At 41.7% G+C, this 25,786-nt stretch overlaps 1 pseudogene; it reads right to left on the bottom strand.

Moving 5' to 3' along the window:
• Positions 1 to 1,834: 1,834 nt before the first annotated feature.
• LOC102868412 lies at positions 1,835 to 2,661 on the bottom strand (annotated as a pseudogene).
• Between the last annotated feature and the right edge of the window lie 23,125 nt (positions 2,662 to 25,786).

The raw sequence follows: 25,786 nt of genomic DNA, 5'->3' as shown, positions 1-25,786 counted from the left end.
TCTTGTTCCACAGCCTCTTCTGAATCCAGCTTGAATTTCTGGAAGTTTTCTGTACATGCACTGTTCCACCTGGTTGGTTTTGTTTTATACTCTTCAGCAAGGTCTCTGGTTGATGACCCATTTCTGAGACAATACAGTGGCAATGAGCTCAAGTGTGTGAAAGGATGGTAAGGATGATGAAGGATAGGACAGGGTTCAGATATATAGTTCAGAGGATTGGTATGTGTCATATGTGATTCAATGGCACCTAACAACAACACAATCACAGATGCCCAGGTTCTACCCTCAGAGATTCTGAAGGTGAGGTAAGGGCTTCCATGCATTTATTTTTAATTCCCATAGATAAACAGTTTCTCCTCTGCTTTGCCCAAATCCAAAACCAAACCCAAGGCTACTGAGTCTATTCTGACACATAACCACATTGTAAGGTAGAGTAGAACTGAGTCATAAGGTTTCCCAGGCTGTAAACTGTAAACAGGAGCTCTGATAGCAGCAACAGTAGGCAGTTGTGCTGTTAACCCAAAGGGCGCACCTCTCGGGCAGTCTGAATCCACCAGTGACTCTGCAGGGGAAGGATGGGCACTCTGCTCCCCGTGTCATTTATAACCTCACATAATTGCAATTAAGCAGGCTGTTAGATCTTTCTCCCACAGAGCAGCTGGTGGGTTCAAACCACCAACCTTATATTAGCAGCTGATAGATAAAGCACTGTGGCATTAGATGTCCTTCTACTTTTCCAAGGAGAGTACACTTTGTACAATTTGGCAAGAACTATCAGAATTTTTAAAGCTTATGCTCTTTGACCTAGTAAGTAAGTTCACTTTTAGGAATTCCCTATATAATACTGTGCAATGTGAGAAGATTTCCAAGTCAGGCAGTGTGGTGATGTTTATAATAGAAAAGACTACAAACCACCCGCATATTCAACAAAAGTTCAATTTTTAAAAAACCATAGTATGTTCATATAATGAACACTCGACAGCTTTTAAAAAAGAATAAGGAAGTTCTTGGTGGGCTAACGTTGAAACTGGCTCCAAGATTTATTAACTAAAAAAAATTAGAGTAGAACAATGCAGAGAGCCTGCCATCTTCTTTATTAATGTGATAGTATACGCATAAGTAATCTCATAATAAATCAGGGACAGTGCTTCCTTCTGTGAAAGGAACAGGGGTAGGAGGAAGACCTGCTTTTCAAAGCATTTTGTACCTTTAAGATTTTACACTGTATATATCAAATCCAAAATCACTGCTGTTGAGTCCATCCTAATCTATGTCAACCCTCCACTGAGTTACTGAGGCTATAAATCTTTACAGGAGGAGACTACCTATCTTTTTCCCCCCAGAGCACCTGGTAGATTCAAACCTCTGACCTTTCAGTTGGAAGCCTAACACATAATGCACTATCAGGGTGATTTGAATCTATCAGTGACTATGTAAAGAAGATGGGCAATCATTCCTGTGTGAGTCAAAGCCTCAAAAACCCACTTGTAAGATCAGCTAAGAGGAGGTTCTGAACTCTACAGTAATGAGTTTGAAGGGGGATAGATAGATAGATAGATAGATAGATAGATATGGGTAGATATAGATGATATGGATATGGATATAGATATAGATACAGATATAGATATACATAGATATCTATATATAGAGAGATAGGAAGAGAGAGAGAGAAATAAAGGTTTTCTTGGTCAGAGTAGATGAGTGGCATACTGACATACCCCCAATTCTCCATTCCATGTACTCAAGTCACTGGTGTGGCATGACAAGCTAAGTCCATTGATGGTGGGTAAGGAGTGGGAGATGAAAATTACCTGAAGGTCTCTTAGGGTTAAGTCTACTGGAACCAGTGTCCCAGAAATAAATCCAGGATAGAAGAAGTATTATCTAAGGCAGGAGATCTTGGTGATTCTTGACCATCTCTAGGCTTGCTGTCAGATTCTTGACGGGTTACTGTGGTCTCTCTACCACCCTCACTGTCCACCACAGTCCAGTGTTCCTCCACTGTCCTATATGGCTTAGCGATCTTAGTCACAGAGACATTCTTGAAATAGGATCTAGGTTGGGGCTGTAGTACTGGACCAAGACTCTCTCGGGACACCTGGAAATCCAGATCATTGTCCTCTCGGGCTCTAGGATGGGGAGTTACAGGCCACATATCATCAAACCTATGAAAAGGTCTCGGGGAACCCCAATCTGGTGCTGGTTTTGGGGATTCAGTTCCCGGATCACTCTCCAAACCACGTGTCCCCCCCCCCCCAATATCCTGGGCTGCTGACTATCTGGATACTTAAGCATTGAGTCTAGACGTCTCTCCCTTCTGTCGCTTCTCACCAGGTATTTCTAATTCAAGACTTGGAAGTTCAGGAGAGCGAGAAGGCAAGATCCAGGCTCCCTTTTCGCTGAAGATGCTATTGAAATCCTGCACTAGGTCATCGAAGCCGAAGTTAAAGTGGAAAAGCATCCCTCCTTCAGGGATGAAGCTGAATCCAAATTCCTCCAGAGGCTGTGGATCCCCAAACCTGGGCTCCGATAGCCCCATGTGGCTTCCCTGCCTTCATCCTCCTCCTCTTCATCTCCAGTCATCCCTCTAAAAAAGTTATCTCTGTGGCTCCGAAATCCAGGAATAACAAAGAAGCTCCGGAAGAGGTCAAATAAACTCATTCCTGTGAAGGGACTCGAACTGTTGAAATCAGGACCCATTCAGACTGGCAGATAAGCTGGCGCTTTACTGTCAGAAAGTTGAGGGAAACGTCACACCACGCTGCAGAAAAGCAAACCAGCGATACTGATACTGTGCTATGTATATATTTCTTTTAATAAGCAAATACTTTTTAAAAGAAATATTCCAGCAGGATTCTGATGTTCACAAAGATTGAGAACCAATACAAATGAGGAACTTTTTTTCTTAAAAAAAATTCATTTGAACGAGAGTTTACAGAGACTTTGGATTTCCATCCATTCATTGTTGCACTTTTCTCCCTGCCCAGCCTCCCCAACCCCCACCCCCGCACTCCCCTTCACTCTTCTCTTTGAAGAGTAGAGGTGAGTGGTTCAATTCCACCAGATGCTCTGCTGAAGAAGGAGGGACAATTTCTTGTACCAGTCAGATCCGATTTGACGGTACACACCCAAAAATAATAAAATTTTAAAAAAGAAAAGTTCTTTCATCGTTATACAATCCCTCCGACCAAGTCCACTCTACTATGCAGCCTTTGTTCTGGGCTCCTGTCATGACAATAATACCTAATCATATAACCCTTTTAAACAATTCTCTCCTTCATCTGTTTCAATGCAGTATATGTAATTTATCCCATCTTTCTCAGTCTCTCCCTAACCCTGATGTCAGTCCCATTTTACAACAGTGGTACTATGGAGTATTTGTCTTTTTGTGACTGAGATATTTCACTCAGCATAATGTCCTTCAGAGTCATCCATTTTGTATAATATATCATGAGTTCCTTGCTTTTCAATGCAGTGTAGTATTGCATTGTGTGAATATACCACAGCTGCTCTATCCAGTCATTTGTTGATGGGCACTTGAGTTGTTTTCAACTCTTTGCTATTGTGAACAAAGCCACGATAAACATGGGTGTGCATATATCTGCTTGGGTGGTGGTTATGGTTTCTTTGGGGTATATTCCCAATAGTGGAATTGCTGGGTCAAATGGTATTTCTATTTGCAACCTTTTGAGAAAGCGCCATACTGCCTTCCATAGTGGTTGTGCCATTTTACATACCCACCAACAGTGAATAAGGGTTCCAGTTTCTCCACAACATTGCCAGCACCTTGCCAGCATTTGTTGTTTGCTGTTCTGTTAAATTTTGCTATTCTTACTGGGATGAGATGATATGTCATAGTTGTTTTGATGTGCACCTCTCTTAGAGCCAGGGATTTTGAACATTTCTTCATGTGCTTGTTAGCCATCTGAATGTCTTCTTTGGTGAAGTGTCTGTTCATATCCTGTGCCCATTTTTCAATTGGGTTATTTACCTTTATCTTCTTTTGGTGCTCGATTATTTTATAAATTGTAAATATAGGTCTCTTATCTGGTTACCTGGTATGTCATTACCAAATATTTTTTCCCAGTCTGTGGCTTCCCTTTTTACCCTGTTGGAGAAGTTTTTGGATGTGCATAGGGATTTGATTCTTAGAAGGTCCCATTAATCTATTTTATCTTCTCCTGGTTGTAGATTTTTCAGGATACTTGGGAGACTATTTATGTTGTGGATCAGGACTTCTAGAGTTCTTCCAAGCTTTTCTTTAACAAAGTATATAGTCTTTGGTTTAAGTCCTCAGTCCATGAACCACTTTGAGTTGGTTTTTGTGTATGGAGTGAGGTGTGGATCTTGCTTGAGTTTTCTGCAGATAGTTTTCCATTTTACCAACACCATTTGTTAAAAAGGCTGTCATTTCCCCACTTAACTGATTTCATCTCCTTGTCAAAAATCAGTTGACCATAGGTAGACGGGCTGATTTCTGGATTCTCGATTCTATTCCATTAATCTATATGTCTATCACTGTACCAGTACCACGCTGTCTTGACAACTGCAGCAGTGTAGTAGGATTTGAAATCAAGGCGTGAGATGTTTCCTACCTTGTTTCTCTTTTTTAAGGAGTGCTTTGCTTATTCAGGGCTTCTTTCCTTTTCAAATAAAACTGGAGATTGCCTTTTCAATCTCATTGAAGAATGGGATTGGTATTTGTATTGGGATTGCATTGAATTTATAAATCACCTTTGGTAGTATTGTCATTATCACAACATTGAGTCTTCCTATCCATGAGCAAGGGATAGTCTTCCACTTCTCAAGGTCTCTTTTTGTTTCCTGTAGTAATGGTTTGTAATTTCCTTTGAATAGATCCTTTGTACTTTTGGTTAGATTTACTACCAAGTATTTAATCTTGTGATTAGGTATTGTAAAGGGAACTGATTTTCTTAGCTCTAGCTCTGTTTTCTCTTTGTCACTGTAGAGAAATCCAAATGATATTTGTATATTGATCTTGTATCCTGCCACTTTGCTGAATTGGTCAACTATGTCCAGTACTTTTCTTGCTGAGTCTTTAGGGTTTTCTAAGTATACTATCATATCATCTGTCTAGAGAGATAATTTTACATCCACTAATGAGGAACTTCTAAGACCACTAAAGAGAGTGAACTCCACCTCCCTTAAAATACACAATTAGCAGAGAATGATAATGTTTGCCCGGGGTGGAGAGGGTGGGCAAGCTAGTAATGGTGGGCTAGTCCCAGACACACACAATTAGACTGAATTAGTAGCTCACATGAGTTTAGTTTTCAAAACATGCTCTAGTCTTTTCCTGACACAAATGACAGGCATTTTCTTCTCTGGAATCTTTTTGACTTTTGGGCTATGTGTTAGCATTCTAGTTCTTGGCTTCTAATCAGCACCTTTTCTCAAATCTGTCTTTAAGTTTCTCTCTCTCCAAGTCACTCTCTTTGGCTTCCTTTCTGATTATTCAGATCATCGCTTTCCTCTGGGCTTCAGAGTGGACTAGTTTTGCCAATAAGATCTTATTCACATGTCAAAGCGCCTTAACATCCTATGGGTCAGTGCTCCCTTGGTATCCCATTCACATACTTGCTCTCTTTTCCCTGCATTCAGATGGCAATCTCCTGAGCTGCCTCTAACTCTTGCTTTGCTCTTGTCTGTTCCCAGCAACTATTTCTTTCTTCAACACATCTTCACTAAAATTATTAGCTCCTAGAAACAGATTCTATTAGTTTTCACAACACTACCTGTTATGTTCTGTTGAGCTATGTGTGACTCATAGCGACCCTATGTATAATAGCCCTAAACACTGCTCTATCCTGTGCCAATCTTATTGTTTCTGACATACCTACCCCCATTACCTCAGTCACTGAATCAATCCATCTCATCATAGTTAATTAAAAAATTCCTTGTCTCCTATCACTCTCGCCTCTGTTTCTGCAAGTCCATGAGATGCTACCTAGCCTGTGTGGGAAATAAGCCTCTCTGAGGTGCACATGAATGCACCTAATGTCCACATTGGGATCCACTGTGGCTTCTGCCTTCCAGTTGGGGTTACCCTGAATCACATTCTTCTGGGATGTAGAAAAATGTGCTATACTTAAATGCACAGACTCTGGAGTCAGAGCTCACTGGCTGAGAATTCTTTCTCTGCTAACTGCATGATTGGATGTATGATCCTGAGAAAATGATTTAATGTAATCTGTAAAATGGGGGAAATAGCAATATTTTGTTTGTAGGAGAGTTGTGACGATAAAAAAAAGATATAAATAAAGTACAGAATACAGAGCCTGACCCACATCAAGCTCTCAAAAAACCATGGCAATTTTGTTATTCACCATTTCTACTGCAGCAAGTAGGTTTATAGGTTTATCTGTGGGACTTTTTCTTTCCAGACTAGGTTAACTGGTTGCTGTAGGGGCATAGTTTTCAGGGAGTTATACAACTAACCCGAAGATTGTGCCTATCTGACAGTTCTCAGCAGCTCCATGGGAGAAAGATGGACAATCTCCTTGGGTGAATTTTACAGACTCCAAAATCCCATGAAAGGTAAGTTATGACTTTATGGCAATCACACACACACACACACACACACAGTTAACTGGGTGTACTGATTGTTGCTGTTAACTATTGAGTCTGAACCAATCCATAGGTTACTCTCTAGTGGGTTTTCAGATGCAGTTAATTGCATACCTAAATACTAATATTGTTGTTACTTACTGTAAAGTTGGAACTGACTCATAGCTGACCCTCCAGTGGGTTTTCAGAAGCTATAAGTTGCATGAGAGGAAATTGCTCATCTTTCTTCCATGATGCAGCTGGTGAGTTAGAATTGTTTGTCTTTGGGTTGGCAATACAACTCTTTACCACTAGCCATCATCAGAATATTAATCACACTAGTGCTGTGGATTCAATCCTGACTCATGATGACCCCAGGTGTGTCAGGGTAGTATTGTCCTCCATAATGTACTAATCTTTGGAAGTAGCTCACCAGGCCTTTCTTCCTAGGCACTTTTGACTTTTGGATGGATTAAAAGTGTTAATCTTTGAGGTAACACCTGAGCACATAACTGTATATGCCACCCACGAACTTTTTACCTATAGATCCTACAAAACTGAGCAGGCTATGGATTCCTTTGGTTTGAGGATCCTACTTGTCACACTCTAATCCAGATTATGCTGATAAATCATAACACAAATCCAATGTATGAGTATATCTAAGTGCTTGCCACAGAAGATCAAGGACTAGAGCCTTTAGTTTAGATTATATCTCAATGTCAAGAAAACAAAAGTCCTTAAAACTGGGCTAATAGACAAGATCATGATAGATGGAGAAGAAATTGAAGTTGTTAATGATTTCATCTTGCTTGTTTCCACAAAAACCATCCTTGGTACCAACAGTCAAGAAATCGAAAAATGAATCACATTGGAAAAATCTGCTATCAGGGACCTTTCCAGAGTATTAAAGAGCAATAATGTCAGTTTAAAAACTAAGGTGCACCTGATCCAAGCCATGATCTTCTTAATTGTTTGCTATGTTTCTGATATTTGGACATTGTCTAAGGATGATAGAAGAATCATCAATGTCTTTGAATAGTGTTGCTAGAGAGGAGAATTGAATAGTCTATGAAAACAAACAAGGTGGTCTTGAAGAAGGTGAAACCAGAGTGATCCTTGGGAGCAAGGAGGGTAAAACCTCTTCTCACATACTTTGGGCATGTTGTAAAGAGGGGCTAGTCCCTTGAGAAGGACATCACACTTGGAGAGGTGGAGGATTAATGTAAGAGAGGAAGACTTTGATAAGGTGAACTGACCCCATGACTATTGCAATAGGCTCAAGTGTGTCAGAGATGGTGAGGATGGTACAGAACAGGGCAGGGTTCAGATCTGTTCATCATAGGGTTGCTATGAGTGGCAGTTGACTTGATGGCACACTACAAGAAGACACTTTACCTTTTGCTGGCCATATTTGTTAACATCCATTGAATACTGTTAATATCTTTATTTTGTATTGTGGAGTCAGAACCAACCCATAGCTGACCCTCTAGAGGGTTTTCAGAGGCAGTTAATCACATGGGAGGAGATGGTCCATCCTTCTCCCAGGAAGCAGCTAGTGGATTCGAACCAAGTGGCTTCAGGATTGTAGCACAGCTTCTTGCCACTAGGCCAGTGCTCCCAACTGAATACTATGTGTAAAATATTATTCCAAGTGTTTTATAGGCATTAACTTATTTTACCTTCATAGTCTGCTATTTGATGGAGAAAGAGAGACAGTCTCTTCCTGTAAAGATTTATAAACTCAGAAACCACATGGAGAACTACTGAGCAGGAATCACCCTGACTGCAGTGAGTTTGGTCTTTGGGTTTGGGTATTGCCAATCTCAAGGAAGCTTGCTAGAGTTGTCGGTTAATTATTAGGTTGCTAACACAAAAGTCAGCAGCTCAAATTCACCAGATGTTCACTCTGAGGAAGAAAGATGAGGTTGTCTCCTCCCATGAAGATTTATAGTTTTAGAAGCCCACCGGGTTGTCATCGTGAGAAGAAACTGACCTGAAGACAGTGGGTTTTACTTTTGGGTTTATTGTCAGTCTGTTTTTAGAAGGCAGGGAAAGTGAAGCATGATGAAGTTAAGTAACATTTTCAAGCTCACTTGGCCAGGATGTAGCACAATTGGGATTTAAACCCAAACAATAGTACATCAGAGTCCCTGCAAGTAATTGCTTGTCTCTCAGGTGAGATTAACAGCCATTTGTGGGAGAGCTAGAGGGACTGCAGTGGGGGTGGGCAGCACAAGTAACCTCTCGAAGCTTCTGGGATAACCATCTTTCAGAGCCGTTCACCTTGAAGCTCGGGAGCCGTGGGCACCGCCCCTGTGTTCTGTGAAGAATTTCATCTCCAGCCTGCAAAGCTGTGCCCGCAGCTTTCCTCTTAGCCATTACAATAGAGGATGTGCACGATACAGCAGTGGCATCTTGATTTGAGAAAAGCACTTGATTGGATCTCATTAAATTTTAATCATAAACGGAATTCAAAATAAATTGAAAACTGGTTGACAGAGCACAAACAAAGGGTGATGATAAATGGTGATGCATCTAGAGAGGAGATGTCTTCTAGGGGACGTCTCGGAGGCAAGGACGGATGGGATTTAATGAAGGTGTTATGTCCTCCAAAGAAGACAAATAGTGTAGCAAGAAACAGAGGAAGAACAAGAGTGAGCAGCCTGACTAATTAATCACATTACAGCTCTGAAATAATCAAGACGTGGTGTTCACCAAGTACTTGGAATCCCCCCGCCCCTTTGGTCATTAATAAGGTTAAAGATTCCTAGAGACACCAACCACTGTATCCAGTTGATTTAGACTCATAGCAATCCTATAGGACAGAATCCAACCCGATAGCGTTTCCGAGAATATACGTCTGTATGGGAGCAGACTGTCTAATCTCTCCTGCAGAGAGGTGAGTCGAACCACTGATCTTGCAGTGAAGAGATTTTAACACTACACCATCAGAGTGTTTCCCAGAGACACATAGCATGGTCAGGCGGACATAATAAGTATATGAATAGAAATGTTTACTGCAGAGATGATGCTCAGATCTAATTTGCATCAGATATTTTCAATTACAGATGGTCAAGATCTTTTTTTCAATCTCCAGGGAGTAATTTTTTAAATAGTCATGAATTAAAAAAAAAATCTTTAAACTCATTGAAGTTCTTTGTTTGGTGCTTAAATGCATGCAAACTTTCACAACACTTGTTTGTTTAGTGGAAGATTGGCTTTGAGTGAACTGTTTGGCTTAAACACCAATGAGCAAATACGTCCAAGTTTCCTTGCAATATTTCCCAAACAGAGAAGTTCTTCCATTGGGTCTGCCAGAGGATTTAAAACAGTGGTGAACCCTGGAGGCCAGGAAGCATTTACTGCCCATCAGCCTGGCTCTGCACAGTAAGACCTGCATCAGGCTGCAGGAAGCCCAGTGTGACCTGACCTGGTTCTGAAACTGGTTCTGCTGAGACGCTTGGGGGTTGCTAAATGAGGATGAGCTGAACTAATGGGAACTTCAGTCATGCTATAAATTGGTAATAAACATTTAAAGAACAGCCTCATATTAACCTATATTCTTTTTCTTAAAAAAAAAAAAGGTTCTCTAAGCATACATTTGTGATCCCTAATGCATTTTAAAGGAGCCCTGGTGGTGTAGTTGATAACATATCAGGTTGCTAACTAAGAGGTTGGGAGTTCAAATCCACCAGTTGCTCCATAAGAGGAAGATAGGCAGTCTCCTCCCCTAGATTTACAGCTTCAGAAACCTGATGGAGGGGTTGCTATGAACTCAAAGTTAATGGATTTGCTTGCTTTCATTCAGTCCAAGCCATAGAGGAAGGGATCGTGTAAAAGGTTGAATTGTGTGCCCTCACAGTATGTGTTGGAATCCTAGCCCTAAACTGTGGAAGTAATCCTTTTTGGGAATACTTGTGTTAGTGATGTCACATCACTATATATTATGGTGTGTCTTAAATCTAATAACTTTTTTAAAACATTTTATACTGGTTTACATACAAAGTTAACAAAATTTGTATACATTATTTTTCACTTTTAAGATAGAAAAAGATCTGATTAGGCACATAGGCCAGTTGGTATAAGCGAAGGAAAGACAGACTCTGTGTGGAGATTACCAAAGATCTGAAGCACATATCTTACAGAGACTGAGATTAGAGAGCAAGCCTTCCCCTTTAGAGCGGGTACCCTGGACTTGGGATTCCAACCTCCTGAACTGTGAGAAAACACATTTCCATTCTTTAAAACCACCCACTTGTGGTAATTCTGTTTGTTTCTGCAGGAAACTAACACACGTATTGAGAGTACAAAGGAGAAGGAGTGGAAAGGATAAATGGACAAAGAAGAAGAATATAAGAGGATAAGCAAGAAAAATGGGGAAACTTTGAAGAAAACTCTTCTGTATCTGCCAATTCCTTTCTATACAATGACTCAGTATATTCCTTCAATCTTCTTTTAATACTTTCTGGATCATTTAATATTCTGCCCAAAGCATCCTTGATTATAGCAACTCTAGGTTTGAATTTGTTCTTCAGTTCCTTTTGCTTAAGAAATGCTGTACTAGGGATATTTTTTTTTCCCTATAATTATATTTTATTAATTTTCATAAACATTTACAGAGATTTGTGGATTAGGACTTCTAGTGTTGTTCCTAGCTTTTCTGTAATGAATTTTATAGTCCTTGGTTTTAGTCCTAGGTCCATGATCCACCTTGAGTTGGTTTTTGTGTATGGAGTGAGGTGTGGGTCTTGCTTGAGTCTTTTGCAGATATTTTTCCAATTTTGCCAAGGCTGCTGAGCGAGTTCGGCCCTTTTGATTTTCTGACTCTAGCTCCTTGCACATTTCATTGTAGTATTTTGCTTTGTCATTCCGAGCTGCCTTTTGGAATCTTCTGTTCAGCTCTTTAGTATCTTGAATTCTTCCTTGTGCTTTGGCTTCTCTACGCTCCAGTGCAATCTTCAGAGTCTCTTCTGACATCCATTTTGGTCTTTTCTTCCTCTTCTGTCTTTGTAATGACCGTTTGCACTCTTCCTGGATGATACCTTTGACATCCTCCCACAACTCATCTGGTCTTCGCTCATTAGTGTTCAAGGCCTCAAACCTGTTCCTGAGATGATTCTGAAATTCAGGTGGTATGAAATCAAAGCCATATTTTGGCTCCTGTGGATTTGGTTTAATTTTCCTCAGCTTCAGCTTGAACTTGCATATGAGTAATTGGTGGTCTGTTCCACAATCAGCCCGCGGCCTAGTTTTCACAGCTGATATTGAGCTTCTCCAGCGGTTCCTTCCACAGATGTAATCGATCTGATTCCTATGCATACCATCAGGTGAAGTCCATGTGTATAACCTGCGTTTGTGACTCTTATAAAATAGGAGACATATTTAAACTGTGGGTTTTGTGTATTACTGGGTACAAGAAGAGGCAGTTGGTAGAAAAAAAAAAAAAAGAATAGCATAGGTGAAAGGTGAGCATGTCACAGGATAGGCTGGCTCACCAGGAAGTCTGGGCAGACAGCACAAGAGCACAGAACTGAGGGAGACTTGTAGGCCCTGGGGAGGGAAGATGGATAACATTGGAACCCTGAACAACGGTGTGGACAAGAGCCAGGTTTCTCTCATCACTGAAGGAGCTGCCAAGACCAGTCAGCTTGGGCCTATAGAGTCGAGGGAGTAGGGATGGAGGTGAGGGAGGACACAAGAATGGGGGTTCAGTCCCATCATCCCGATAACTTGATTTTAGTTGCCCAATCAGTGAACCAAGAAGTCCCTTTGCGGTTAACAGTTAAGCCTTTAACTATTAGCCAAAATTCTGGGCGATATGCACCTACTCAGAGGCACCTGGTGATTGGCTCCTGAACGTTCATGGCCTTAAAAACCCCATGGAACACTGTTCTACTCCACACAAAGGGCCATAAAACTAAATAAAGGCCACAGAGTGAAAAGCCCATCCTTCTTCAGCCTGTTTACAACTTCCGGTCTCTGCTGTGTGCATACACATCTGTGTGCGTATGTGCACACAAACACACATTCTTTTACACACAGAACCAGCAGTTAGGCAGGGACACACATGGGGCAAGCAAGAGGTTGCTGAGCAAGAGAGGTGAAGAAAGTCTGAGGCAAAAAGGACAGCCTGGGTTTTATGAGCTAAAAATATCTTGGTGACAATACATTGGGAAGAAATGGGAGAGGCCCAGGGGGAAAGCGTCTTGATTCCAACCCCTAAATGCTTTCTCACGAAAGGACTGCAGGATTGTTTTGATAAGAAAATGTGATCAAACATTAGGAGTCATTTCATTGGCTCTGAGAGGAATTTAAAGTTTAATGTGCCTCATCTGTGCTTCTCCCCTTAGCCTGCAGCCATGGCCTGCAATTCATGAATGTTCTTCAAGGCTAATCTAAAACTGCCTGCACAAGAAAGATGATTTTTGAGTTCACAATACTTCAGATTTCAAGCGGTGATGCGTCAATCTATGTAAAACAGATTTAATTTGGAAAAACTATCCCCTGGAATCTCTCTTTCTTAGTGCCTCCTTCTCCTCTTTTTATTTTCATAGCATTTGAGAGCCTCTAATTCCTTAATCCTGAACAGTGCTGGGGATTTGTCTGGGGACCCTCTAGAAATGAGCATCACAGAATTCAGATACTTTTCCCCCCACATATCAGTACATTGTCAAGACTTCACTCCTATTTAAACCCAACCATGCTGAGACCAGGGTTGAGTGAATACATCATCCAACCTCCCAACTCCCTATCTGTGGGACCACCTGGGATTAAAAATTACTAAGGTGTAGTATTTAAAAGTAGGCTGACAACCACATATCAGTTAGCCTAATTTCAGATAATGGTACCTGGTAATTTGGAAATAAAATCAGTAACCATGACAGATAAAATAACTTGAAATTTTGTGCCTGTCTATCCTAGGAGAACAGACAGAAAAATCTATGTTGTTATTGTTAAGTATTGTCAATTTAGTTTTCAAGGCATTACAACCCCAAAGTGACAGAATATAACTACCCCGTAAATTCTACTTTGTCATGAGCCTTTGGGGTGGTTCAACTTTGTCCTTTCTACAGGGTCGAGTCATCAATTTGACAGCTGTGGGTTTAGGTTTAATTTTTGCAAATGCAGTATGCTGTGTCTTTCTTTCACAGAGTCCCTTGGTGGGTTTAAACTTCTAACCTTTCAGTTGGCAGTCAAACACTTAACCATTATGCCACCAAAGCTCCTTTGACAAAGGCTAGGGCCTTACCATCATATAAAAATGTCTTAGCAATTCTGTAGGCCCTGAATCAGCCTATCCCTGTCAGTCACAACCTGGTAATTACTAAAAAAAAAAAAATTAAAAAAAAATCAATCATAATTTTTAAAAGTAGTGGTTTGGAAAATGGTAAGGATTCTGTGTATCTACCATCTAATAGTGGCTTTAATTAGAGCTATTGCCCTTGCTCAGAGTTGTTGTTGTTGGGGTGCCATTGAATCCACTTCAACTCGGTGACCAGCAACAGATCTTACTTAACCTTGGCCTATCCTGGGCCATCCTTATCATTTCCACCAGGCCCATTGTTATAGTCATTGTGTCAATCCATCTCCTTTAAGGTCATCTTTTACTGACTCTCTACTTTTCTAAGGATGATTTTTCTTAGGATTAGGTCTTTGTGACAATAAGCCCAGAGTAGGTGTGGTGTTGGAGAAGAGTACTGAGAATACCATGGACTGCTAGGAAAACAAACAGATTCGTCCTGGAAAGGGTTAAACCGGGTGGCTCCTTGGAGGCAAGGATTCTGAGGCTCCGTCTAACATACTTTGGACATGTTGTGAGGAGAGACTGGTCCTTGGAGAAGGACATCGTGCTTGGGAGGGTGGAGGGACAGTGCAGGAGGGGAAGGCCCTCTAAGAGGTGGATTTATTCAGTGACTGGGATAATCGGGATGGGAGTGTCAGAGACAGTGTGATTGGTATAGGACTGAGCAGAGTTCAGGGCTGTTGTACATAGGGTCGCTATGAGTCGCAAGCAACTCGACGGCACATAACAACAACAACAGCTACAGGTGAGGTGAAGTTTCACCATCCTTGCTTTTAAGAAGTACCCTTATAGTACTTCCTCCGAGACAGATTTGTTTGTTCTTTTGGCAATGCACAGTATATTCAACACTCTTCACCAACACCATATTTCAAAGGCATCGATTCTTCTTCGTGTCCAAGTTTCAGATGCACACATAACAACTGAAAATGGCTTGGGTCAGGTGCCCTTTCATTTTTTAAATGGATATCCTTGCTCTTTAGGACTTTAAACGTTTTCTGTAGCTGTTTTACACAGCAGTAGCATGTGCTCAAGTTTCTTTTCACTTCACTGTCATACCCCCCCACCCCCCTGAGGAATAGGTCTTCTAAGAGGAGTGGATCTCAGCTCCAGCTAACCCAGTCACATCAGCTTCTGGAGCCAGGCTTGTCTGCTGTTTCTCTGGCCTGCCTGGACACTGCTGGCAAGTGCCCAGCATGATTCTCGCTGAGTAACTCGAATGGGGTATGAACTAACTCAAGAAATACCCTAGTTTTCCTATGTAGCAAGAGCCAGTAATAGCGCCACCCAGCTTTCCTGTATGGCTATGGGGCTGCCCAGCCTTTCCCAGGCCTTTGCCCCCTGCAGCTTTACCATTTGTTTTAGGAGTGGATGAATGAAATAAAAATCAGACTTTATGAGGATTGACCCCAAACATCCACAAAGTGTTTCCAGTAGACTTGGCATTAAGGGAATAGAACAATATCATGAAACAATGCCCTCCCTTTCCTCTAGGGGCTAACCCTCTCATAAGGGGAGATAAACAGATAAGAATAATTAGTGAACAGTTCCAAGTCTTCTAAGACCACCCATGATGAGAGCCCTGTGGGTATCCCTTGCATTATCCCAGGCCTGCTTTATTTGAAGTGAATTGAGACATAATCATATTAGTTCATTCCCTAAGCTTCTCCCTCACTCCCTTTTATGGATGAAGAAATCTGGGGCTCAGGAAGTCAGAATGAATTATCCAAGTCACAGAGCCAGCAAGAAGTAAAGTGTGAGCTTTAAAGCAAGTTTCTAGTCTTTTTATTATTATTCAGTTGTTATTTTTCTCCTTGACTTTTTTTTTTTTAAAAAAAGGTTAAAGAGACCATCTTGAACATGAAAGTAACATGAAACTTCTATGATCAAGCAATAGCTTTTGCCCCCTCTCGTTTTCTCTACAGGCTCCATCCTGTGCCAACAAATAATGCTCAATTTGTTTGAAGGGATGGAAGGTTGAGGAAGAAGGGCTGACAGGGCGCCCATGGCCAGATCGGAGCTGAGTACAACTTCCTGGCTCCAGACTGTAGTGTTGAATTTTCTCTCTCTGACTGAAACAGGGATCAAGGAAACATGGGAGTTCTCCTTCCATCTCTGTCACTGACATGTTTGGGGCTGAAGCCAGTTACTTAATCCTTGCTATCCCTGGCTCCCTTAGTGGAGAAGGGAGGATTGTGTTCTCGAACAAAACTTACAAGTGGTTCCCAGGCAGCTCTGAAATGTCCAGTGTATGGCCTCCTCTCCTTAAGGAGTTAATCTCTGCCTGCCTGAAACACTAAACCGCCAACACTTACTTTTTCACAGCAGAAATCTGTCATTTTCTCATCTCGCGCGGAACACATTAAAAGGTGGAGAGAGAAAGAGGGAAGGAAGCAAAGACCGATCATTTCGGCACGGGAGAAAACAAAAGTGCTTTGGTTAAATGAGTCAGTGGTTAAGAAGTTAGATTGGGTGAGAGAGAGGTAACTCTGAAGAACTTACCTAGAAGCACAGTGGAAGTACAGACTGGGTCAAGAGGGTGGTCCAGCTCTCTTCTTCTGTCCACCTTGGGGCTCTCAGGCCTCCTCCGCCCTCTCCCGACCCAGGTAGGCAGTAGAACAGGCTCTGAAGCAGGAAGTGAAAGCCGTATGCAAATTTCTAGTCAGGCTCCAAAATTTCCCTGAAGGCAGTGAATCAACAGCTGAGAGAAGTCACTCTACTCCTTTAAAAAACCTCCTCCTTCATTCATGAGAAATGGTCAATGACTAGTTCAGCTGCACTTGGGGGTTTTCAACACCCCAAGGATGGCTTCGGGAGCATGTCCCTTCCACCCAGGCCTCAGTCATAACTGTACCCTACACACCAGAGACTATGTCATGGGGGAGGGATTAAATTTAGCTGTTAAAATTGAGTTATTCATTAACAAGCAGCTTCAAGTCAGGGTGACTAGGGGTAGATAATAGGGTATAAGGCAGCAGTTTCACTCTGTTGTAAAACATTGTGATTTGCTACCTGTACACAGGGGAAGGGTTCATTGCCTCCTGCAGCCTCTTCCCCTTGTCAGGCATGACAAAGCAGTTACTTTTGATCACACACACACACACACACACACACACACACACACACACACACACACACACACACACACACACACACACACACCCATCCCTCTGGCAGCATCACAGGTTTTTTATAACAGTAGATTTCTTTTTCTCCTCTTTCCTTCTCATTGTTTAAATCAGTAGTCTACGGAATTTATGGGCTTTCCTGCAGAATGGAGATTCTGGAGGAAGGGGGATTCAGTAGCAAATGCGTGTATATAAAGCCAGCTGACACCTGGGGCAGATGACGTAGGTCTTTGTGCATGCTGCAAGCAGAGGAAATGCAGTTTGATTTTTTTCAATGGCATATACAGATTATGGGCATCTGGATATATCTCTCTAATGGAATATTACAAAGCTGTTAAAAATTATAAGATCTACTTCTACACGGCCTTGCTGTCTGTGGTCAATGAGTTGATCCTGAACCATAATAATGACTGCACACGTTTTCAGGGGTGTACAGTAGGACTTTCAAGGCTGTGACTTTTTAGAAGCAGATTACCAGGTTTGTCTTCTGAGGGGCCTCTAAATGAGTCCGTGCTGTTAACCTTTCAGCACTAACAGCTGCACTCCAGTATCTATGTTGTTGTTATTAGGCGCTGTTGAGTCACTTCCAAGTCATAGTGACTCTGTGTACGATGGAACAAAATGCTGCCTAATCCTGGACCCTTCTCACAATCTCTGCTATGCTTGAGGCCTTTGTTGGAGCTATTGTGTCAAGCCATGGATATCGATTGGCATTTGGCTCTCTCCCAAACCCCTAATGCCTCCCTACAGAATCAAAACCTCACTTTCTGAGGCTTCCTCTACTTTTTTTCCCCCTGACATTCTATTTTATCAAGCATAATGTCTTTGAAATTGTCAACAATTTCACCTTATTTATTTGATTATTACACAATCTTGGTATCAGCAGTCAGAAAGACTGCTTCCAAAGACTTCTCCAAAGTCCTAAAGAGCAATGATGTCAGTTCAAATACTAAGATGTGCTTGATTCAGGCTATATAGTCTTTCCAACCACCTCCTGCTATACATCTGAGAGTTGGACCATGAATAAGGATGACAGAAGAAGAATCGATGTCTTTGAGATATGGTGCTGGAGAAGAGTACTGAATCTCATGGATTGTCCATAGAACAAACAGATATGTCTTGGAGAAGGTGCAGCCAGAGTACACAGAGGAGGCAAGGAAGGCGAACCTTTGTCTCATATACTTTGGATGCGTTGTTAGGAGCTTTTCCTTGGAAAAAAAGACACTATGCTTGGAAAGGTGAAGGGTCATCAAAAGAAAGACCCTCAGTGAGATGGACTGATACAATGACTACAGCAATGGGCTCAAGTGTGTTGGGAATGGTAAAGATGGTGTATAATAGGGCAGGATTCAGATCTATTGTTTGTAGGGTCACTATGAACTGTACTCAACTTGAAGGCACCTAAAAATAACAATAATAGTCTATCAAGCTAACTTGCCCAAAGTCTGTAAGATGAAATCTTGCTATCCCTGCCTACTTGGAGCACCATGGCTACATGTCTTCCAAGACAAATTTCTTTATTCTTTTGGAAGTCTAAAATTGTTTTTTAGATATCTAGTGAAATACAAATAGCAATTATATACCTGGACTTCATCTGATGGCCTCTCCAGGAATCATATATATTACATTTGTGGAAATAATTGTTGGAGAAGTTCAGTATCAGCTGTGAAAACTAGACCAGGTGCTGACTGTGGAACAGACCACCAACTACTCATATGCAAGTTAAACCTTAAACTAAAGAAAATGACATCAACTCAGTAAGAACCAAAATTTGATCTTGAGTCTATCCCGTTTAACTTAAAAAATCATCTCAGGAACAAGCTTAAGGGTTTGAACACTAATGAATGAAGACCAGATGAACTGTGGGAAGATTTTAAGAATATCATCCGAGAGAATGCATAAGGTTATTAGAAAGACAGAGGGGTAGAAAAGCCCAAGATGAATGTCAGAAGAGACTCTGATTATTGAACTAGAACACTGAGAAGCCAAATCAAAGAGAAGACATCAGGAGGTTAAGAAGTTGAACAAAAGATTTCAAAGGGCAGTGCAGAAACATAAAGCAAAGTGTTATAATGAAGTGTGCAAAGAACTGAAGTCAGAAAATCAAAACGGCTTGGCATTTTTCTTAATTAAACTTTCAATTGTGATTTTAATGAAAGTTTACAGAAAAGTTGGATTTTTATTCATTCATTGTTGCACATTTCACCCCTCCCTTCCCCCTCTCCCAGTTCACTTTATGATTTTTTAAAAATATTTTCTCATTGTACAATTACTTCTGTTCTATCCCTTTTCTCTCCTCCAGGCCTCTTTGCAATGTACCTCTTACTCTGGGCTGTTGTCATACATATAATGCCTTATCGCATATTCCTTTTAGACAGTTATTTCCTTCATCTGTTCCAATGCAGTGCTCATTATCTATCCACTCTTATCCTATTTTCTCCCAAACCCCCATATCAGTCCTGTTTTATAACAGTGGTGCTAGACTTGACATTTCTTTTTCTTTTCTTTTTTTTTTTTCTCCCCCGCGAGAAAAACTTGTATTTAGAATTAGCCAGCTGGACTCAGTTTAGATGATCCCAATTTTGTTGGCAACATCCAAAGCATCATAGTCGGGAACAAGTCGAACATAGGCCTTCTTCTCTCCATCAGGCCTAATCAAAGTGTTGACCTTAGCCACATCAATGTCATAGAGCTTCTTTACAGTTTTTAATTTGGTGCTTGTTGGCCTTGACAGCCACAATGAACACAAGTGTATTGTTATCTTCTATCCTCTTCATGGCTGACTCAGTGGTCAGGGGAAATTTGATGATGGCATAGTGGTCAAGCTTGTTCCTCCTGGGGGTGCTCTTCTGGGGATATTTGGGCTGCCTTTGGAGTCTCAGTGTCTTAGGCCACCGGAAAGTGGGTGACATGCGGATCTCCTTTTTTTTTGGCTGTGGATGCCCTTCAGGACTGCCTTCTTTAATTGTTTAAACTTGGTCTTTAATGCCTTTGCTTTGGCTTTAGTTTTGGGAGGGGCAGGGGCTTCCTTCTTCGCTTTTCCTAGACTCGACATTTCTCAAGCTGAAGGAACTAAAGAACAAATTCAAGCCCCAAGTGGCAATACTTAAGGATGGTCTCGGTAGAATATTGAATGATCCAGAAAGCATTGAAAGAAGATGGAAGAAGTACACAGAGTCACTGTACCAAAAAGGATTAGGTGACACAGAAGAATTTCATGAAACAATGTATGAGCAAGAGACATATTTCAACAAACAGATGCAGCTCTGGAGATGCTCACCAGGCTGTGCCAAGAAATCTGGAAGACAACTACCTGGCCAACTGAATGTAAGAGAGCCATATTATTCCCATTCCAAAAATAGGTAATCTGACAGTGTCAAAATTATTAAACAATATCACTAATACCACACATAAGCAAAATCTTGCTGAAGAGTATCCAAAAAGGACTGTAACAGTGTATCAACAGAGAACTGCCAGAAAAGCAGGATGGGTTTAAAAGAGGCTGTGGCACTATGGGCATCATTGCTGATGTCATCAGATAGATCTTGGTTGAAAGTAGAGAGTACCAGAGGAATGTCTGTTTTCATTGACTATGCAAAGGCATTTGACTGTGTGGATAACTTGAGAAGAATGGAAATCCCAGAACACTTAATCGTGCTTATATGAAACCTATATTTGGACCAGGAGGCAGTTGTAAAAACAGAACAAGGAAATGTAACATGGTTCAAAATCAGGAAAGGAATATGTCAGGGATGCATCCTGGTATCTTCATACTTTTCCAATGTATTTGTGGAACAGACCATTCTGGAGGCTGGGCTATATGAAAAAAAAAAAGTAGCATTAGCACTGGAGAAAGACTCAACAACCTGTATCATGCAGATGACACAATAATGTTTGCCAAAACTGAGGAGTATCTGAAACATTTGCCGAAGGTCAAGGACTGTAATCTCAACACCAAGAAAACAAAGATTCTCAACACTGGACCAATTGGCAGCACCATGATAGATCTTCAGCTTGCTCAGGTCTACAATCAACACTCTTGGCACCAACAGTCAGGAAAGCAAAAGATGAATGACATTGGGTAAATATGCTGTCAGGAATATATCGCTAGAGTGCTAAAGAGCAACCATGTCAGTCTAGAGAGTAAGGTGCACCTGATCCAGGCCATGATCTTCACAGTTACTTGGTGTTCATCACAGAGCTGGACAATGACTAAGGATGATAGATGAAAAGTCTACACCTTTGAGTTGTGTTGCTAGAGAATAGTATTGAACATATCATGGACCACCAAGAGAACAAACAATCCTGTCTTGGAAAGGGTGAAATCAAGTTTCTCTTTGAAGGCAAGGACTTTGAAGCTCTGTCTCACATACTTTAGTCATGTTGCCAGGAGAGGCCAGTCCTTGGAGAAGGACATGATGCTTGGAGAGGTGGAGGGACAACGCAGGAGAGGAAGACATTGGATGTGATGGATTAGACATAGTGACTAGGGCATTAGGGAAGGGGTGTCAGAGACAGTGAAATTGGCTCACGATAGGGCAGGTGACTCGATGGCACCAAAAGTGAACAAACACTTATATCTGATAATTTACTCAGTTAAAAAAAGGCTGAAAGGGTACACAGTAAAGTGTTGAGTAGCGATTGCTTCAAGGGAATGAATATAAGGGAAATGAATGAGAATTAGGGTGGGTTACCCAATAAGCATGATAGGCAGAAGCTTTCTTGTGCTTTCTTACTAATAGTTTCACATGGGTTGTGGTGGAAAACATGTGGAAACTGTTCACTACAGGTTAGTAACTGTCCACTACAGGTTGCTTGCTGGGTGTTCTGTCACTGTCAGGAACTTTAAATTCAAAAAGAGGCTTTGATTCTCTAAGAAGATGCTGTGGAGTTGGGAAAGAGACAGATGCCAGTTGTAGCTAGAAGCAGAACTGTTGATTGGAATGTGAAATTAATTGTTCACCACAGATTAGCGACTGAGCACATATAAGCCCGTGCTTAGCTTGCTTATTGAGCAATGTGACATGGGGAGATCTTCTGTAGTACACACACAAGGAAAACCAAATTAGAATCTATGCCTTTGAATTGTGTGGTGTTGGCAAAGAGCATTGAATATATCTTGGACTTTTCAAAGAACAAACAAATCTGTCTTGGAGGAATTGCAGCCAGAATGCTCTTAGAAGTGCTGCTGAGCCTTCAGTTTGCATAGTCTGGGCATGTTATCAGGAGGGGCCAGTTCCTGGGAAAGACATGTTGTTGTTGTTACGTGCCGTTGAGTCGTAGACCACTCATAGTGACCCTATGAACGAAAGGCCTGAGCACTGTTCATAGAGTTTCCGGAGGCAAGCCATTTCAGAAGTGGATGCCACTCCTGCTTCCAGGCTTGAGAAAGACATGTTGTTGTTGTTATGTGCCGTCGAGTCGCTTGCGACTCATAGCGACCCTATGTACAACAGCCCTAAACTCTGCTCTGTCCTGTGCCAATCGCACTGTCTCTGACACTCCCATTCCGATTATCCCAGTCACTGAATCAATCCACCTCATAGAGGGCCTTCCCCTCCTGCACCATCCCTCCACCTTCCCAAGCATAATGTCCTTCTCCAAGGACTGGTCTCTCCTCACAACATGTCCAAAGTATGTTAGACGGAGCCTCAGAATCCTTTCCTCCAAGGAGCCACCCGGCTTAACCCTCTCCAGGACAAATCTGTTTGTTTTCCTAGCAGTCCATGGTATTCTCAATACTCTTCTCCAGCACCACAGCTCAAAGGCATCAATCCTCCTTCTATCCTCCTTGGTCATTGTCCAACTCTCTGATGCATAACAAGTGATTGTGAAGACCATGGCCTGTATCAGACGCACCTTAGTCTCCAGAGAGACACCATTGCTCTTCAGTACTTTGGAGAGGTTCCTAACAGCAGACTTTCCCACGGCAATGCGCCTTTTAATTTCCTGGCTACTGGTGCCAAGAGTGTTGACTGTGGATCCAAGCAAACTAAAGCTGTGAACAATCTCAATCTCTTCACCATCCATCCTGATGCTGCCAGTTGGTCCAGCGGTGAGAATCTTTGTCTTCTTGACATTGAGCCTCAATCCATATTGTAGGCTGCAGTCCATGACCCTCTACAGCAAGTGCTTCAGATCCTCTTCAGTTTCAGCAAGCAGGGTTGTGTCATCTGCATAACGCAGATTGTTGATAAATCATCCACCAACCTTGAACCACATTTCTCCTCATAGAGCCCAGCCTCCCAGATAATCTGTTCTGCATATAGGTTGAAAAGGTATGGAGATAGGATGCATCCCTGGCGTACGCCCTTCCCAATTTTGAACCATGCAGTGTTCTCTTGCTCTGTTCTGACAACTGCCTCCTGGTCCAAGTATAGGTTTCACATTAGCACGATCAAGTGTTCTGGGATTCCCATTCTTCTCAGAGTCAGCCACAGTTTGTTATGATCCACACAGTCAAATGCCTTTGCATAGTCAATGAAACACAGACATTCCTCTGGTATTCTCTGCTTTCAGCCAAGATCCATCTAACATCAGCTACAATATCCCTAGTACCACGGCCCCTTCTAAACCAAATACATTTTTTAAGAGAACTTGAGAAAGACATACTACTTGGTAAAATAGAATCCACGAACAAGAGGAAGACTCTAAGGCATGAATTGTCAGAGCGACCGCAGCAGTAGGTTTAAGCATAACAGCTCTCGTGAGGATGGTGCAGGCTCGGCATGCCTTCATCCTGCTGTACACAAGGTTGCTATGAGCGGGCATTGGCTCAGAGTCACAATAACATAGGCAGCTTTATTTCATTTTTTTCTGTAACAATCATGTAATACTTTAATAATTAAAAAGAATAATGCTTTTCAAATGATGTTCATGATGACCTGAAATTTTCTGCCTCACAATGATGTAATTTCTCTATTTTTGTAGGGAAGGTTAGGATATAGAAAAATAGCATTTTTTGTGGGGTAGTGGTACCGGGATACTTTCAAAAAGCTGGTGATGTGTTTGGGAAGAAGGGGAGAGAACAGGACAGAGAGTGAGGTAAGGGGACGGGGTGAAAATATCTCTCTTTTCTCTTTCATTTCCTTAAGTGGATTGAGAAAATCTCAAAGAATAGGATCCATCAAAAAGAATAAAGGGAATAATTTATTTCCAGCTCTCCTATAAACTTTTTTTAAATGTGGGGTCTAAGGACCCCATAGGAAGGGTACCAAGTGCTAGAATACAGATTTTAATTGCTGTGAGTCTCGCCTTCATTGTGTTTAAATGTATCCTTAGCAGAAAGGCAGGCACTTGGAGAGATGAGTTAATGCTTCTGCCTTAGATAGGTGCTAGAAAGTCTATTGAACACAACATAGACTGCCAAGAGAACAAACAGGTCTGTCCTGGAGAGGGTGAAACCAGGTTGCTACTTGGAAGCAAGGATTTTGAAACTTTGTCTCACATACTTTGGGCATGTTGCCAGGAGGGCCCAGTCCTTGGAGAAGGACATCATGTTTGGAAAGGTAGATTAGCACAAGAGAGGAAGACCGTGGACGAGATGGACTGACAAAGTGACTGTGAAAATGATTTAGGTATGTTGGAGACAGTGAGGTTGGCTTAGGATAGGGCAAGGCTCAGAGCTGCTGTTATAGGGTCACCATGAGTCATAGTCTTCTTGATGGCATATAACAGCATCAACACTACTGGGACTGAACAAAAAGCAGCCTGAGAATGTGAACTGTTCAGAGAGGATGTCTTAAGCAAGAGAAACTTCTAACTGAATGTGCCTGAGGCAATTGTGGTGAAATGGATTCTGAGAAGACTATTAGGGGTCAGGGGATTAAGCACCCCAAGCCCTCAGGAGCTCCCATTTGTGCTTTCAAACCAAAAACCACACATTCCTGTTAGTTGTCACCACTGGAGAGGAACTAAATACATGAATAAATAAATGAATTAAATACACTAAGTACATATACAGCATGTTACCTGTTGACATATTTAATCCTCCAAAGAGTTTTGAGATGCATTTGCTCTCATTTCCACTCTATCTTTGAAGAACCTAAGGTTCAGAAGTTGAGCAGCTTCCCTAACGTCACACAGCAAATTAATGGAGAAAGATTCAAGCCTAGAGCTGTTTAACTTAGAAAAATGAACCTCAAACTCATTGCCATCAAGTTGAAACCAATTCATCCTTAACCCTCCAGTGGGCTTTTTGGGGGCTGTAAATCACTTGGGAGGAGATTGTACATCTCTCTTCCTCAGAGCTGTGAATTTGTACCACCACAGAGGTGCCGCCTTCGGGTAACAGTGCAACTCCCTATGGATTGGGCCACCAGAGCTCTCTGTCTGACTTAGAAGTGGCTGCTATTTTCCCTCCTTGTGTCATCTGCCCTTCCTACAGGCTTGGGTGGAGCACAGATACCAGTTTTCTTTGTACAACTCTTGACAATGCTCAAGAAGAGGGAGAAAGGTGTAAGCAACAAAAGGGAGGTGTTGTGACTGTGCCAGTCACCCCCATGCAGGTTCAACAATGATGAAAACCAAAGCTCTGCACTGGAGTAATTTCTGGCTGTGTGTGGCCCTTTAAATAATGGGGAGAGAAGCCGGGCACTTCTGCAGTTAAAAATCTATAAGAGAAGGATATATGTTTACCAAATCTTAGAGTATTTTTGCAAAAGGGAGAGTCAGATGAAGGTCTATGTCTCTCATTTCAATAAGCAAAATAAAACCAAACCAAACCAAACCCATTTTAATGTAATCCTCAGAAACACTCCATCTGATCTGCTAATTCACCAGTCACTCTGTG

This window comes from Elephantulus edwardii, unplaced genomic scaffold (assembly GCF_000299155.1).
Source record: "Elephantulus edwardii isolate Elephantulus edwardi_28Jun2011 unplaced genomic scaffold, EleEdw1.0 scaffold00002, whole genome shotgun sequence".
In the NCBI taxonomy this organism is placed as follows: Eukaryota; Metazoa; Chordata; class Mammalia; order Macroscelidea; family Macroscelididae; genus Elephantulus; species Elephantulus edwardii.
Note: the sequence above shows the minus strand (reverse complement) of the source record. Positions and strands in the feature narration are given on the sequence as shown.